The following is a 16,902-nucleotide window of genomic DNA, read 5'->3' on the forward strand; positions in this document are numbered from 1 at the left end:
CCTATGTTTTCCTCTAAGAGTTTTATAGTGTCTGGCCTTACATTTAGGTCTTTAATCAATTTTGAGTTTATTTTTGTGTATGGTGTTAGGGAATTTTCTAATTTCATTCTTTTACCTGTAGCTGCCCAGTTTTACCAGCACCATTTATTGAAGAGGCTGTGATTTCTCCATTGTATATTCTTGCCTCCTTTATCATAAATAATGTGACCATATGTGTATGGGTTTATCTCTGGGCTTTCCCTCATGTTCCATTGCTCTATATTTCTGTTTTTGTGCCAGTACCATACTGTCTTGAGTACTGTAGCTTTGTAGTATTGTCTGAAGTCAGGGAGCCTGCTTCCTCCAGCTCTGTTTTTTTTCTCAAGATTGCTTTGGCTGTTCGGGGTCTTTTGTGTTTCCATACAAATTGTGAAATTTTTTGGTGCAGTTCTCTGAAAAATGCCATTGGTAGTTTGATAGGGATTGCATTGAATCTGTAGATTGCTTTGGGTAGTATAGTCATTTCCACAATGTTGATTCTTCCAATCCAAGCACATGGTATATCTCTCTGTTTGTGTCATCTTTGATTTCTTTAATCAGTGTCTTATAGTTTGTTGAGTAAACTACTTTTGTCTCCTTAGGCAGGGTTATTCCTAGGTATTTTATTCTTTTTGTTGCAGTGGTAAATGGGAGTGTTTCCTTAATTTCTCTTTCAGATTTTTCATCTTTAGTGTATAGGGATGAAAGTGATAACTGTACATTTATTTTGTGTGCTGCAACCTTACCAGATTCATTGATTAACTCTAATAGGTTACTGGTAGCATCTTTAAGATTCTCTATGTATAGTATCATGTCATCTGCAAACAGTGAGAGCTTAACTTCTTCTTTTCCGATTTGGATTCCCTTTATTTCTTTTTCTTCTCTGGTTGCTGTAGCTAAAAATTCCAAAAGTGTGTTGAATCATAGTGGTGAGAGTGGGCAACCTTGTCTTGTTCCTGATCTTGGTGGAAATGGTTTCACTTTTTCACCATTGAGAACAATGTTGGCTGTGGGTTTGTCATATATGGCCTTTATTATGTTGAGGAAGGTTCCCTCTATGCCTACTCTCTGGAGGATTTTTTTAATCATAAATGGGTGTTTAATATTGTCTAAAGCATTTTATGCATCTCTTGAGATGACCATATCGTTTTATCCTTCAGTTTTTTAATATGGTGTATCACACTGATTTGCATATATTGAAGAATCCTTGCATCCCTGTGATAAATCCCATTTTATCTTGGTGTATGATCCTTTTAATGTGCTGTTGGATTCTGTTTGCTAGTCTTTTGCTGTGGATTTTTGCATCTGTGTTCATCAGTGATATTGGCCTGTAGTTTTCTTTCTTTGTGACATCTTTGTCTGGTTTTGGTATCAGGGAGACGGTGGTCTCATAGAATAAGTTTGGGAGAGTTCCTCCCTCTGCTATATTTTGGAAGAGTTTGAGAAGGATAGGTGTTAACTCTTCTCTAAATGTTTGATAGAATTTGCCTGTTAAGCCTTCTGGTCCTGGGCTTTTGTTTGTTGGAAGATTTTTAATCACAGTCTCAATTTCAGTGCTTTGGATTGGTTTGTTTATAGTTTCTATTTCTTCATGGTTCAGTCTTGGAAGCTTGTGCTTTTCTAAGAATTTGTCCATTTCTTCCAGGTTGTCCATTTTATTGGCATATTGTTGCTTGCAGTAATCTCTCATGATCCTTTGTATTTCTGCAGTGTCAGTTGTTACTTTTCCTTTTTTATTTGTAATTCTATTGATTTGAGCCTTCCTTTTTTTCTTGATGAGTCTGGCTAATGGTTTGTCAATTTTGTTTATCTTCTTAGAGAACAAACTTTTAGTTTTTTTGATCTTTGCTGTTGTTTCATTCACTTCTTTTTCATTTATTTCTGATCTGATCTTTATGATTTCTTTCCTCTGCTGACTTTGTGTTTTTTTTTTTCTTTCTTTCTCTAATTGCTTTCGGTGTAAGGTTAGCTTGTTTATTTGAGATGTTTCTTGTTTCTTGAGGTAGGATTGTAGTGCTATAAACCTCCCTCTTAGAACTGCTTTTTCTGCATCCCATAGGTTTTGGGTCTTCATTGTCATTTGTTTCTAGGTATTTTTTAAATTTCCTCTTTGATTTCTTCAGTGACGTCTTGGTTATTAAGTAGTGTATTGTTTAGCGTCCATGTGTTTGTATTTTTTACAGATCTTTTCCTGTAATTGATATCTATTCTGATGGCATTGTGGTCAGAAAAGATACTTGATACGATTTCAATTTTCATAAATTTACGAAGGCTTTTTTTGTGACCCAGGATATGATCTATCCTGGAGAATATTCCAGGAGCACTTGAGATAAAGTGTATTCTGTTGTTTTTGGATGGAATGTCCTATAAATATCAATTAAGTCCATCTTGTTTAATGTATTATTTAAAGCTTGTGTTTCTTTATTTATTTTCATTTTGGATGATCTGTTCATTGGTGAAAGAGGGGTGCTAAAGTCCCCTACTATGATTGTGTTACTGTCGATTTCCCCTTTTATGGCTGTTAGCATTTGCCTTATGTATTGAGGAGCTCCTGTGTTGGGTGCATAAATATTTACAATTGTTATATCTTCTTCTTGGATTGATCCCTTGATCATAATGTAGTGTCCTTCTTTGTCTCCGGTAATAGTCTTTATTTTAAAGTTTTTTTTGTCTGATATGAGAATTGGTACTCTAGCTTTTTTTTGATTTCCATTTGCATGGAATATCTTTTTCCATCCCCTATCTTTCAGTCTGTATGTGTCTCTAGGTCTGAAGTGGGTCTCTTGTAGACCGCGTATATGCTGGTCATGTTTTTGGATCCATTCAGCCAGTCTATGTCTTTTGGTTGGAGCATTTAATCCATTTACATTTAAGGTAATTATTGATATGTATGTTCTTATTACCATTTTCTTAATTGTTTTGGGTTTGTTATTGTACATCTTTTCCTTCTCTTGTGTTTCCTGCCTAGAGAAGTTCCTTTAGCGTTTGTTGTAAAGCTGGTTTGGTGGTGCTGAATTCTCTTAGCTTTTGCTTGTCTGTAAAGGTTTTAATTTCTCTGTCAAATCTGAATGAGATCCTTGCTGGGTCGAGTAATCTTGGTTGTAGCTTTTCCCCTTTCATCACTTTAAATATGTTCTGCCAGTCCCTTCTGGCTTGCAGAGTTTCTGCTGAAAGATCAGCCGTTAATCTTTTGGGGATTCCCTTGTATGTTATTTGTTGTTTTTCCCTTGGTGATTTTAATATTTTTTCTTTGTATTTAATTTTTGATAGTTTAAGTAATACATGTTTTGGCATGTTTCTCCTTGGGTGTATCTTGTATGGGACTCTCTGCACTTCCTGAACTTGATTAATGATATCCTTTCCCATATTAGGGAAGTTATCAACTATTATCTCTTCAAATATTTTCTCAGTCTCTTTCTTTTTCTCTTCTACTTCTGGGACCCCTATATTCGAATATTGGTATGTTTAATGTTGTCCCATAGGTGTCTCAGATTGTCCTCAATTCTTTTCATTCTTTTTTCTTTATTCTGCTCTGCAGTAGTTATTTCCACTATTTTGTCTTCCAGGTCATTTATCCATTCTTCTGCCTCAGTTATTCTGCTATTGTTTCCTTCTAGAGCATTTTAAATTCCATTTATTGTGTTGTTCATCATTGTTTGTTTGCTCTTTAGTTCTTCTATGTCCTTGTTAAACGTTTCTTGTATATTCTCCATTCCAGTTCCAAGATTTGGGATCATCTTTAATATCATTACTCTGAATTCTTTTTCCGGTAGACTGCCTATTTCCTCTACGTTTGTTTGTTCTGGTGGGATCTTACCTTGCTCCTTCACCTGCTGTGTGTTCCTCTGTCATATTTGGCTTTGGGGACTGTGTTTGGGGTCTCCTTTTCGCAGGCCGCAGATTCGTAGTTCCCGTTGTTTTTGGTGTCTGCCCCCAGTGGCTGAGGTTGGTTTAGTGGGTTGTGTAGGCTTTCTGGTGGAGGGGACTGGTGCCTGTGTTCTGGTGGGTGTGTCTGGATCTTGTCTTTCTGGTTGACAGGTCTGCATCTGGTGGTGTGTTTTGGAGTGTCTGTGGCATTATTATGATTTTAGGCAGCCTCTCTGCTAATGGGTGGGCCTGCATTCCTGTCTTGCTAGTTGTTTGGCATGGGATATCCAGCACTGGATCTTGCTCGTCTCTGAGTGGAGCTGGGTCTTAGCGTTGAGACGGATGTCTCTGGGAGGCTTTCACTATTTGATATTACAAGGTGCCAGAGGTCTCTGGTAGACCAATGACCTGAACTCGGCTCTCCCAACTCAGAGGCACAGGCCTGACACCCGGCTGGAGTACCAAGACCCTGTCAGCCACACGGCTGGGGGTGAGAGCAAGAGGTAGCTTTGGTACATCTGAAAGACCACCAATGAGATTCACTGACCATTTTCTCTACAGAAGTGAAGAAAACAAAATTCAGTGTTTGGCTAGTCAGCCACTTTGGAAGCCAGTCTCCAAGATGGCCCTAATTATCCCCTGATTATCTCCCAGTCTTCATGTACCTGTGTGGCTCCTCACACTTGAAAAGGGCTGACTGTTTAACTAATAAGAAATTGCAGAAATGACAAAGTGCAGCTTCCAAAGTTATGAAAGACATTGCAGCTTCTGCTTTGGTTTCTGCTAGATCACTCATCCTGGGGTAAGCCAGCTACGATGTCATGAGGACACTCAAGCAGCCCTAAGGAGAGATCCATGTGGCAAGGAACTGAGGCCTCTTACCTACAGCCACGTGAGTGAGTCATCTCAGAAGTCAAAAGATTTAATTTTATTTATTTTTCATTGCATTGGGTCTTTGTTGCTGCACAAGGTTTCTCTAGTTGTTTCAAGCAGGGGTTACTCATCGTTGTGGTGCACGGGCTTCTCCTTGTGGTCGTTTCTCTTGTTGTGGAGTATGGGCTCTAGGTGCATGGGCTTCAGTAGTTGTGTCATGCAGGCTCAATAGTTGTTGCTTGCTGGCTCTAGAGTGCAGGCTCAGTAGTTGTGGCACACGGGCTTAGTTGCTCTGCGGCATGTGGGATCTTCCCAGACCAGGGATTGAACCCCTGTCCCCTGCATTGGCAGGCAAATTCTTACCCACTGTGCCACCAGGGAAGTCCAGTGTGCTCTTTTTTAAACCTAGTCTGTTTTCATTATTTTCTATCTTAACAATTCTGTATTAATTAAAAAAAAATAATACTCCTTTCTACCCCTCCTGTTTGAGGATTATATATGAAGAGTTATGTCTTATTTATTAATCTCAAATTTTCACCTTTTAAGAAGTAATCACAATGTCAAGTATTTAATACCTTTCAGTTCCACCTTGAAAAGCATGGATATTAAAGTGCTAATATAATTACCTTCCCTAGTATATCGTTTTTACTTTTTGTTATGTATAAAAAACAACTAAAAACATGCATGGTTTGTAAGGAAATGACAAATTTCAGAAAATTCAGAATCTGAATACACTCTATACATAGCTTCTAGATAAAGACACAGAAAATTGCCAGATACTCAGAGGCCCTCTGATCCCACTCTAGTGACTCCCCTTAAGGTTTAATATTGTTCTTGTATCTAAGAAAAAGATCATGTTACCTGTATTTTGTAGTTTATATAAATGTTATGGCACAGTAAAATCACTTTTGGATTGGGCTTTTTTATTTTATGTTGCTTGTGAATATGTCTATATGGTTTCCTGTTGTGATCATGCATTGCCACTGTTGCATAGGATTCCATAGTGTAAATATTTAACAATTAATTTATTCCAATTTGTATTACAATATGAGTGATTTTCAGTTTGTGCCTATTGAGAATAGCATGGGTATAAAAATTCTAGAACTTGAGCTTTGGTGGTGTGTGTATAAATTATTGTTCAGTATACATGTAGTAGTAAAATTTTCGAGTCATAGCTTTCATGTGTTTATCTTTTTAGATATTTCTAAATATTTTCAAAACATGTGTATGATTTTTCTTTTTCTTTTTTTTTACATCTTTATTGGAGTATAATTGCTTCACAATGGTGTGTTAGTTTCTGCTTTATAACAAAGCGAATCAGTTATACATATACATGTGTTCCCATATCTCTTCCCTCTTGCATCTCCCTCCCTCCCACCCTCCCCATCCCACCCCTCTAGGTGGTCACAAAGCACCGAGCTGATCTCCCTGTGCTATGTGGCTGCTTCCCAGTAGCTATCTATTTTACGTTTGGTAGTGTATATATGTCCATGCCACTCTCTCGCTTTGTCACAGCTTACCCTTTCCCCTCCCCATATCGTCAAGTCCATTCTCTAGTAGGTCTGTGTCTTTATTCCTGTCTTACCCCTAGGTTCTTCATGACAGTTTTTTTTTGTTAAATTCCATATATATGTGTTAGCATACAGTATTTGTCTTTCTCTTTCTGACTTACTTCACTCATTTGTATGATTTTTCATCCTCAGCAGCAGTGAATGAGATTCAAGGATTATATACATTCTCGTCAAACCTGATAATACCTGTCATTTTCATTTGAACTTTCTGGTTGGTAAGTGATAATTAAATGTATCACTTTTTTTGCATTTAATTGACTACTAAGAAGCCAAGCATCTTTTGATATGTTTACTTAACATTCTGTACTCTCTTTTTGTAAATACCTTTTGGTATATTTTCCCCATATTTGCTATTACATTATCTTCTTATTGAAGACTTCTTTTTTTTTTAACATCTGAAGACTTCTTATTGAGGAGTTTTTAATATATGCTTGCTATGAGTTCTTCTCTCTTTCTGTCTCTCCTTCTCTTTCTTTAGATGAGTGTCAGTTTTTAATAACATCTAATTTGTTATTTTCCTATTTATTTATTTATTTAGTCTTATTTCTATTTATTTATGTAGTCTTCTTATCTGTAGCAGAACACATTATTTATTCTAAACCACAAATATGTTTTCGTTTCTTCAATAAATCTAATTATTAATCTTTAAATTTAAGTTAACTTTCTAAACTAAATATGTTGTATCATAGTGAGTATTAATTTTTCTGTGACAGCTGAAAGGTTACATTTATTCAGAAAATGTTGTATTCAGCTTTCTTTTCATTTGCTCCTACTTCTCATTGATTCATAGAGGTAAACATCACTTCATCCATGGGTCTGACTTTTCTCTGATTTCTCATGGTCATTCTTACTAATTCGTCTTGCCTCCTGAAATCTTTAGCAATCCCATTATTCCACAGAAGCAGAAACCTTCCTTGGGCCTTTTTCCTCAGAAGATTGATTATTCCCACATTTTAAATGGGAGATTGCAATAAGTTAGGAGAAAATGCCACAAGGGTCTCTCATTTTATTTTTCACATCTTGTATCAGCCTCTGCTTGCACTCTGTGTTCAAAGATTTTTGTACAACACATTGATGGAAGATGTCAGTTGTTTCTCTCCTTGGGGAAAAAGACAGATTAATTACCTGACAAATAAAATAAAGACAGTGTCTTGCTCTGTTCAAATGTTCGACAGGATTGCTTGCATCCTACTTTAAAAGTTTCAGGTGACTGTAGCTTAAGATTCCTAAGCTTTTTTTTTTTTTTTTTTTTTGCGGTATGCGGGCCTCTCACTGCTGTGGCCTCTCCCGTTGCGGAGCACAGGCTCCGGACGCGCAGGCTCAGCGGCCATGGCTCACGGGCCCAGCCGCTCCGCGGCATGTGGGATCTTCCCAGACCGGGGCACGAACCCGTGTCCCCTGCATCAACCACTGCGCCACCAGGGAAGCCCAAGATTCCTAAGCTTTAATCCATATTTGCACCAAGCACAGCACCCAAAAGGACTGCCTTACATAACCCCATGAGACTTTTGTGTGCAAGTGGAACAGATAAAAATATAAAACTATTGCTGTCTTTTTGTGTCATAAAAATGATTTTTTGTCTCATTTAAAATATTTTTTTCTAAAATCCAAAAACGTGTCAGGCTAAAATATTGGAATTTCAAATATGGTAAATCTAAGACCCTTCAAATTTCTGTCCAGTTTTGTTGATGGTGGGATGCCATCAGAGATATGACTTCATCAAACACAATAGGTAAGATCCCTTCATATGCCTGATTGGGGAATATGAAAATAATCCCTGGAAAAATCTGGACATTTTCTGGTTCTCAAGTATTGGTTAAGATGGTAGAAAGGACCCTTCATTGTCCTATATGTGAATGCAGATCAATTGAGAGAGGTGGGGATAAAACAAGCAGCCTAAATATCCTTTATGTTTGCTGTACTACTAGTAGAAAGAGGAAGGCTCAACCTGTCACCATGGTTGATATAGGAAATGAGCTGCTGAAACTACACAGAAATGTACCTGCTTGTATTTTCTGTGCAGATACCTTCTCTTTTGGTGTGCCCTGATACCTCCCTCAACTTATGTACCAACTCCAGTAGCATTAAGCAGAAATCCAAAGAAATCTATTCTTTGGAATTATGAGGAAGGGAAGAGTCAAAAATTTTATAGCATGTTCTATACAAGTATACACATCACCATCCTTATCTATGTCATGCCATGCATGGAGGGTCAGTAGGTTCAGGGGATTCTGGAAGCACCAAGGTCTGTGGGGTTAATCACAGCTACATTCATGGGCAGTAAAAGAGAAGGGCCTTATCTTGCTCACTTTCTCAATGCTAGTAGCTACAAAAAGAAGAGGACAGCAGACATCTTAGGGAGTAGAGCCAACATTAAATGAAATGTCCTAATTACTCTAGGCAACCTCTCATGATAGCCTCCCATAGCTCCTCGAATCCCTACATCCTTGCACAAGGGATAGTGTAATATTACTGGAGTGTGTGACTGCAGATTAGCATTATTTTTGCTGAAAAAAAATGAAAGTAGGTTCAAGTGATAGGATTTGAAAAGGGTTCACAGTGCCAGGGAAACTATTGTAACAATGTGGACAGAACCCTTTGGATGGATTCATCATGTTTTTGTTTTTTTTCTGCTTCAGAATCTGTAGTAGAGATTGGTGTGTTCCATGATGCATTCCCGCTTCTTATAAGTTTTAGATGGAATACCCCATTAGGAAGAAGTGCACGTAAGGAAGATTAGTGAGTCAAACTCCTCTGCCCTCTGTCAGCAGTGGGTGCAAAGGGATTTAGACCAAGTGCTTTCATCCTTTGACGTGCAAAGTTTTCACTATATAAATGATGTTTTGTTTGTTTGCAGGTCAGGAGCCTTGGTCTCAATATCCCTGTTTAAAAAGTGTTATCAAATGTCTGCCAGAAAGAATTGCTGATGATACTGGAAAAAATTGAGAGTTATCCTTAACAATTAAGGGTTTTGTAGCAACATGGATGGACCTAGAGATTGTTATACTGAGTGAAGCAAGTCAGACACAGAAAGACAGATATCATTTGATATTGCTTATATGAGGAATCTAAAAAAGAAAAAAAAGGTACAAATGAACTAATTTACACAACAGAAATAGAGTTATGGATATAGAAAACAAACTTATGGTTACCAGGGGATAAGTAGGGAAGGGATAAATTGGGAGATTGGGACTGACCTATACACACTAGTATATATAAAATAGATAAGTATTGATAAGGACCTGCTTTATAGCACAGGTAACTCTACTCAATGGTGTGTACTGGCATATACGGGAAAAGAATCTTAAAAAAAACAACAAGGGTTTTGGGAGTATATAATAAATATAAATGTGCAAACCTTTAACATGAAAGGAAAAATCAGTTAACTCTGTGGTCCCTGTTATGGTGTAAACATTTTGTACCTCTAATTTTAAAATTTTGAAACCCAGCTCCCATGTTGATGGTATTAGCAGGTGGGGCTTTTGGGAGGTGATTAGGTCATGAGGCCAGACACCTCAAACATGGGATTAGTGACCTAATAAATGTAGCACACAGAAGATCTCATGCCCATCACATGATTTCATTGCTGAGCGAGAAGACCCACGTTATGAACCAGATATTGGTCCCTCACCAGACACTAAGTCAGCTGGCAACTTGTTCTTTTTTTAAAATTAATTAATTAATTAATTTTTTGGCTGTGTTGGGTCTTTGTTGCTGTGTGCGGGCTTCTCATTGGGTGGCTTCTCTTGTTGCAGAACATGGGCTCTAGGCGTGCGGGTTTCAGTAGTTGTGGCACACGAGCTCAGTAGTTGTGGCCTGTGGTCTCTAGAGTACAGGCTCAGTATTTGTGGTGCACGGGCTTAGTTGTTCCATGGCATGTGGGATATTCCAGGACCAGGGCTCGAACCTGTGTCCACTTTATTGGTAGGCAGATTCTTAACCACTGCGCCACCAGCGACGCCCCTGGTAACTTGTTCTTGAACTTTTCAGCCTCAGCAATTACGAGAAAACAAAAATATTCTGTTGTTTATAAAATACCAAGTCTCCCGTATTTCGTTTTAGCAGTCAAAGAGCTGGCTGAGGAGAAACATCTGTGAGCTTGAAGGCATATCAAGAGAAACCTTTAAATCTCAAAAGAAAAGAGAAAATGGGCAGGAAAGAAATCAACAGAACAGAGTAATCAATAATTGTGGAACAATGAAAATGCTGTGACCTATACATAATGGTATGGCAGGAGGAGAATAAAGATAACAAAGAACAGAAAATATTTTTTAAAAATGACTGAGAATCTCCCCCAAATGAATGTCTGATACTAAATCCACAACATCCAAACTTAGAGGAACATATGAGTAGTAAAGAAAACGGACCAATATCTCTCAGGAACATCAATGCAGAAATCCTCAACAAAATATTAACAAATCGAATCCAACAATATTTTGAGAGAATTTTATATCATGAATGAGAGGGAATAATCCCAGGTATGCAAGGCTGGTTCAACATTCTAAAATCAAATAATTATATCCATCATATAAACACTCTAAAGTCAATCATTAGCATATCAATAGATTCAGAAGACCTTTGAAAAAATCTAACACCCATTCTTCATAAAAACTCTCAGTTAAAGAAATAGACTGGAGCTTTCTCAAGTTGATAACAAAGATCTACAGGAAACTTTTATCTTACATCATGATTAATGATCAAAAACATGAAGCTTTTCCACTAAGTTCAGGTAAAAGCAAGGATGTTCCCTTTCATGACTCCTTTTCCATATTTTACTCCACGTCCTTGCTAATGCAATAAGGCATGAAAATAAATAAAACAAATACAGATTGGGTAGAAAAAAATGAAAGCAGCCTAAATAAAATGTGGACCAATATACTTTACGGACACCTCACCAAAGAAAATAGACACTATGCATATAAGTATACAGAAGAATAATTCAGATTACATGCTGCCATCAAAAAGCAAATTAACAATACAATTGCATACGAGTTTAGCCATTAGAATGGCTAAAATGTGAACAGTGACAAGAACAAATTCTGTAAGGGATGTGGAACAATAGGAAATGTCATGTGTTATTGGTGGAAATGAAAAATAATACAGCTACTTTGGTAGTCTGATTGACACTTGCTATAATATTGAACATTCCCTTACTGTATAATCCGGCAAGTGTTCTCATGTATATTTACTGAAAGTAGTTTAAAACATACTTCCAGACGAAAACCTGCATATGGATATTTATAGCACCTAATTCAATATTGCCAAAATGTGAATGAAACTAAGGTGTCCTCCAATAGGTGAATGAAATGATATAGTATTAATAATTCTGGGAATGGGATAATATTGAGCACTAAAAAAGTAAGCTATCAAGCCATAAAAATATGTGGGAATTCTTTTTATCTTTTGAAATATAGGCGATTTTCTTTATTTTGTAATCTAAATTTTCTTGGAGTATAGTTGATTTACAATGTTGTGTTCATTTCAACTGCACAGCAAGTGATTCAGTTACACATATGCATATATTCATTCTTTTTCAGATTCTTTTCTGATAAAGGTATTCCCAGAATATTGAGTAGAGTTCCCTGTGCTATACAGTAGGTCCTTGTTGCTTATCTACGTTATATATAGTAGTATTCGTATGTTTCCCCCAAGTTCCTGATTTATCCCTGCCCCCCGACCTTTCCCCTTTGGTAACCATAAGTTTGTGTTCCAAGTCTGTGAGTCTGCCTCTGTTTTGTAAGTTAGTTCATTTGTATCAATTTTTAAGTGCCACCTAGAAGTGATATCATACAATATTTGTCTTACTGTGTCTGACTTACTTCACTTAGTACAATCATCTCTAGGTCCATCCATGTTACTGCAATTGGCATTATTTTATTCTATTTTATGGCTGAGTCATATTCCATTATATATATGTATCACATATTCTTTACCTATATTCATATGTTGATGGACATTTTGGTTGCTTCCATGTCTTCGCTATTGTAAAGAGTGTTGCAGTGAACATTGGGGAAGATGTGTCTTTTCGATTTATGCTTTCCTCCAGATATGCACACAGGAGTGAACTTGCTGGATCATCTGGTAGCTCTATTTTATTTTATTTTATTTCATTTCATTTCAATTTTTTTGGAGTATAGTTGATTTACGATGTTGTGTTACTTTCTGCTGCACAGCAGAGTGAAGCAGTTATACATATATCCAGTCCTTTTTGCATTCCTTTCCCATATAGGTCATTACACAGTATTGAGTAGAGTTCCCTGTGCTATACAGTAGGCCCTTATTTGTTATCTCTTTTATATATAGTGGTGTGTATATGTCAATCCCAATTTCCAGTTTATCCCTCCTACCTCCCCTTAATCTGGTAACCTCCATTCTGTGCCCCATAGTGGCTGTTACCAATTGGCATTGCCCCCAGTAACGTAGTATTGGTGGCACAGTGGTTAAGAATCCGCCTGCCAGTGCAGGGGACACAGGTTCGAGCCCTGGCCCAGGAAGATCCCACATGCTGCAGAGGAACTAAGCCTGTGTGCCACAACTACTGAGTCTGTGCTCTAGAGCCCACGAGCCACAACTACTGAGCTCACGTGCCACAACTACTGAAGCCTGTGTGCCTAGAGCCTGTGCTCCACAACAAGAGAAGCCACTGCACACGGAAGGCTGTGTACCACAACGATGAGTAAACCCCGCTTGCTGCAACTATAGAAAAGCCGCATGCAGCAACGAAGACGCAACGCAGATTAAAAAAATAATAATAATAAGTAGTAGGTTTCTCTTTTTTCCACACCCTCTGAAGCATTTCTTGTTTCTAGACATTGTGAGGATGGCTATTCTGAGTGGTTCCAGGTGATACTTCTTTGTACATCTGATTTGCATTTGTCTAACATAAAGCAACGGTGAGCATCTTCATATGTGCTTTTTTTTTGAACAGTGTGAGTAAAATTTACCCCTTGAAAAAGGGTTATTGAAAGGTTGCCTTGTTTTGAAGTCTATTTCGATTACCTACCCCAAGACATTTCTTGAGGGCTGTTGTCATTTACAGCTCCCCAGGCATTGTGAATATGAAGTGCCTATAAGGTCCAGTTTTAGAATTGTTGTTATGGGAAAAACAGAAGGCGGCAGGATTTCTACTGTCCCTCTCTGGTTACTGACACAACCTTAGATGTAGGGAAAGTCCTGTTCCTGGGTTTTAAATTAGAGTGGAATGTGCCTGACCAAACATGTAAGGGCTTCTGTCCCATTCATTCTTCCTCCTTACCCTTCATCCCCCGAACAAGTATAAACCCCTGCAAAATCACCTGTTGAGGGTGCTGTCTTGTAGAGTGGGATGACCCTAACGAAGGAGTCGGGAGGTCGGAACCCAAACACCAGGATATGTTGAGACCAGGTGATTTTCCAAATGTCATCCAGCCCAGAGAGTCCACCATCCTTTGGGTGTCAGAGCGTTAGTTTAGTAGTATGAGGGAACACTTAGATCTGGAGATTGTGATCCCATGCAGAGGGGACCAGGTACTACATGTTTAAGGGGTCGGATTAGCTGGCATATCCTCCCGAGGTCCTCAGGCCCACAACAGTCCAGCCTTGGGACCAAATTGAGTCTGTGTCCAGGGATGTGACACTAGCACGTTAACTGAGACTAAACGAATTTAGTGATCATTTTTCTTTTCTATAATTCAATTTTAAATTTATAATGGAGTTTAGTTGATTTACCATGTTGTGTTCGTTTTTGATATACACCAACATGATTCACTTATACAGAGATGACTATATATTCTTTCTGGAATTATTTTCCCATGGAGGTTACTAAAGGGTGTTGAGAAGAGTTCCAAGTGCTCTACAGCAGGTCCATGTTGATTACAAGTTTTCTCTCTGTAAATATGTATATACTAATTCCAACCTCATGATTTATGCCTCCAACACACCTTTCCAGTTTGGTAACCGTAAGTTTGTATTCTAAGTCTGGGACTCTGTTTCTGTGTTGTAAGATCGTACCTTTGTATCAATTGTTAGATTCCACCGATAAGTAATATCATATGATATTTATCATTGTCTGATTTATGACACTTAGTATGAATGTATCTATGTCCTTCCAAGTGGCTGCAAATGGCCTTATTCCATTCATTTCATGGCTGAGTAATATTCCATTGTACATATCTACCATAGTTTCTTCATCCAGTCTTCCTTCCAAGGACGTTTAGGTAGCTTCCAAGTACAGGCTCTTGTAAACAGGGCTGCATAAATTTCGGAGTGCCTGGGTCCTGTCAATTTATGTTTTTTCCAAGATACAGGCCCAGGAGTGGAAGCGCCATATGCTCTGAAGCTCTGTTTTTGAGACTTTTAAGGAATCACCACCCACTTCTCCACAGTGGCTGTTAGCAATTTACATTCCCACCATCAGCTTGTCAGGGTCCCCTTTTCTCGACGCCCTGTCCTGCATTTCAGGTTTTACACTTTGTGAGCTTGGCCATTCTGACTGGTGGAAGTGATACCTCTTGGTAGTATTAATTTACATTGCCCGCCTGTTTTGTTGGCCAAAAATGGAGTAAGGGTTTTTCCTGAATATATTAAGGGATAACGCATACAGCCTTTTTGGCAAACTGCATCATTGGCGATGTTCAGCAGCTTTTCATGTGCTTTAATGGCGAGTGCAAACTACCTCTTGAAATCCCTTTCCTGCAATTCTGCCTTGTTTACAAGGCCTTTAGGAATACTTGGCTCAAGAAATGACTCCATTAGAGGTGTCAATTACAACCCTGCATGTTTGTGAATTGCAGTGCCCCTGAGCACCAGTTTTCAACTTGTTGTTTAGGGAAGCAGCCACAAAGGGGCAGGATTTCTACAGACCTATTCCGGTTACTGGGGCACCTGAAGGATAGGGAAATTCTTCTTCCAGATTAGGAAACTAGAGTGGCATATGCCTGTCCAAACATCTAGGGCTTGTGTCTCATTCCATCCCCCCATTCCCCTTCTGCACATGGAAAATTCCAAGCTGTGCAAAACCGGCTCTCGAGTGTGCTGCCTTCCCAAAGTGGGGAGACTCTAAGGAAAGGAGCTGGGGCACCCGAATACCAGAAGAAGTGGAGATGAGGTGACTTTCCCAAATTCTTCCCGAACAGATGGTGTACCATCCTCTGGATGTCCCATTCATGTTTTAGCTGTAGGAAGGGTCCCCTGCACCTGGAGATATGGGACCCATGGAATGGGGGCCAGGCAGTATTACTCTAAAAGTGCTGCATTTGCTGTCCCATCCTCACCAAGCCTCTCAGAACCACGAGTGTAGAGCCTTACGTCCCATCCAGCTGTGTGTCTAGATGTGTTCAGTCCAGGTTGCATCACAACCCTTGAACAAATTTTGTAAGAATTTCTCTCTCACTGTCTTTTTTTTTGTTCTTGTTATTTAATTTTATAATGGGGTATGGCTGATTTTCAATACTGTCTCTCTTCCTGCTCTACATCTATCCACTTGATTCACTTAAAGAGAGACATCAATAAATTCTTTTACAGATTCTTACCCGTCTTATATGTCCTTTTCCGGTGACAACAGTGTGCTGAGTCCAGCTCTTTGAGCTATACAGTAGGTCCTGTCGATTACCTATTTTGTTTATGGAACTGTATCTATGCTAATTCCAACCTCCTCGTTTATACATCACCCCACCATTCTCCTTTAGCAGCCATAAGTGTGTTTTCTAAATGTGTGACTCTGTTTCTGTTTTGTAATTGAGTTCATGTGTAGCCATTTTTAGATACCATCTATAAGTGATACCTTATGATAAGTCTCTATTTATGTCTGACTTATGTCACATAGAATGATTGTACCTCAGACTCCACGAGTTGCTGCAACTGGCCTTATTTCGCTGATTTAATTGCTCAGTAATATCCCATTGTACATAAGTACCACATCTTCTTTATCCATTTTTTACTTCCAAGGACATGTAAGTTGTACCCAAGTCATTTCTAAACAGAGTAACACTAAACGTAGCGGTGCCTGTGTCCTGTCGATGTTTGGTTTTCCCAAGATATACGCCCAAGAGTGGAAGTGCCCTAGGCTCTGTAGCTCTGCATTTTAGATGTTTTGGAAACACCATACACTTCTCCAGAGTGGCCTTGGCTATTTACATCCCCCCCATCAGCGTAACAAGGCTCCCTTTTCTCCATGGCCTGTGCTGCATTTCTGGTTTTACACTTTTCCAGGATGGCCCTTTTGACGAATGTGAAGTGAGACTTCTTTGTAGTGCTGATTTGCATTTGGCGCTTGTTTGCATGGCCAAAAAGAGCGTATGCGTTTTTCCTGAATATATTTATTTTTATGATGGGGTTTAGCTGATTTCCACTGTGTTTATGCCGCATTACACCCACTTGATTCACGTATAGAGAGATATCAATAAATACTTTTTAAGATTTTTAATAGTCACATATATTCCTCGGTGGTGAATAGGGTGTGTTGAGTCCAGTTCATAGAGCAATGAGTAGGTGTTCACTATTACATATTTGGTTTATGGAACGATATCTGTGCTAATTTCAAACTCTACTTTTATGCATCACCCCACCTCACCTTTCCCCTTAAGCAGGCATAAGT

At 38.6% G+C, this 16,902-nt stretch overlaps 1 long non-coding RNA gene across 1 annotated transcript in view; it reads left to right on the top strand.

Annotated features, from left to right (window-relative positions):
• LOC113614341 (uncharacterized) overlaps window positions 1–6,818 on the top strand; it is a 33,436-nt gene extending 26,618 nt beyond the window's left edge. The window contains exons 3-4 of the long non-coding RNA XR_003430593.1: window positions 4,673–4,781; window positions 6,462–6,818. This is a non-coding gene — a long non-coding RNA (uncharacterized LOC113614341). The remainder of the gene's footprint in view (window positions 1–4,672; window positions 4,782–6,461) is intronic.
• The last annotated feature ends 10,084 nt before the right edge of the window (window positions 6,819–16,902 follow it).

Source organism: Aethalodelphis obliquidens, unplaced genomic scaffold (genome assembly GCF_003676395.1).
Source record: "Aethalodelphis obliquidens isolate GAN/ISIS:26980383/991018 unplaced genomic scaffold, ASM367639v1 scaffold94, whole genome shotgun sequence".
Taxonomy (NCBI): Eukaryota; Metazoa; Chordata; class Mammalia; order Artiodactyla; family Delphinidae; genus Aethalodelphis; species Aethalodelphis obliquidens.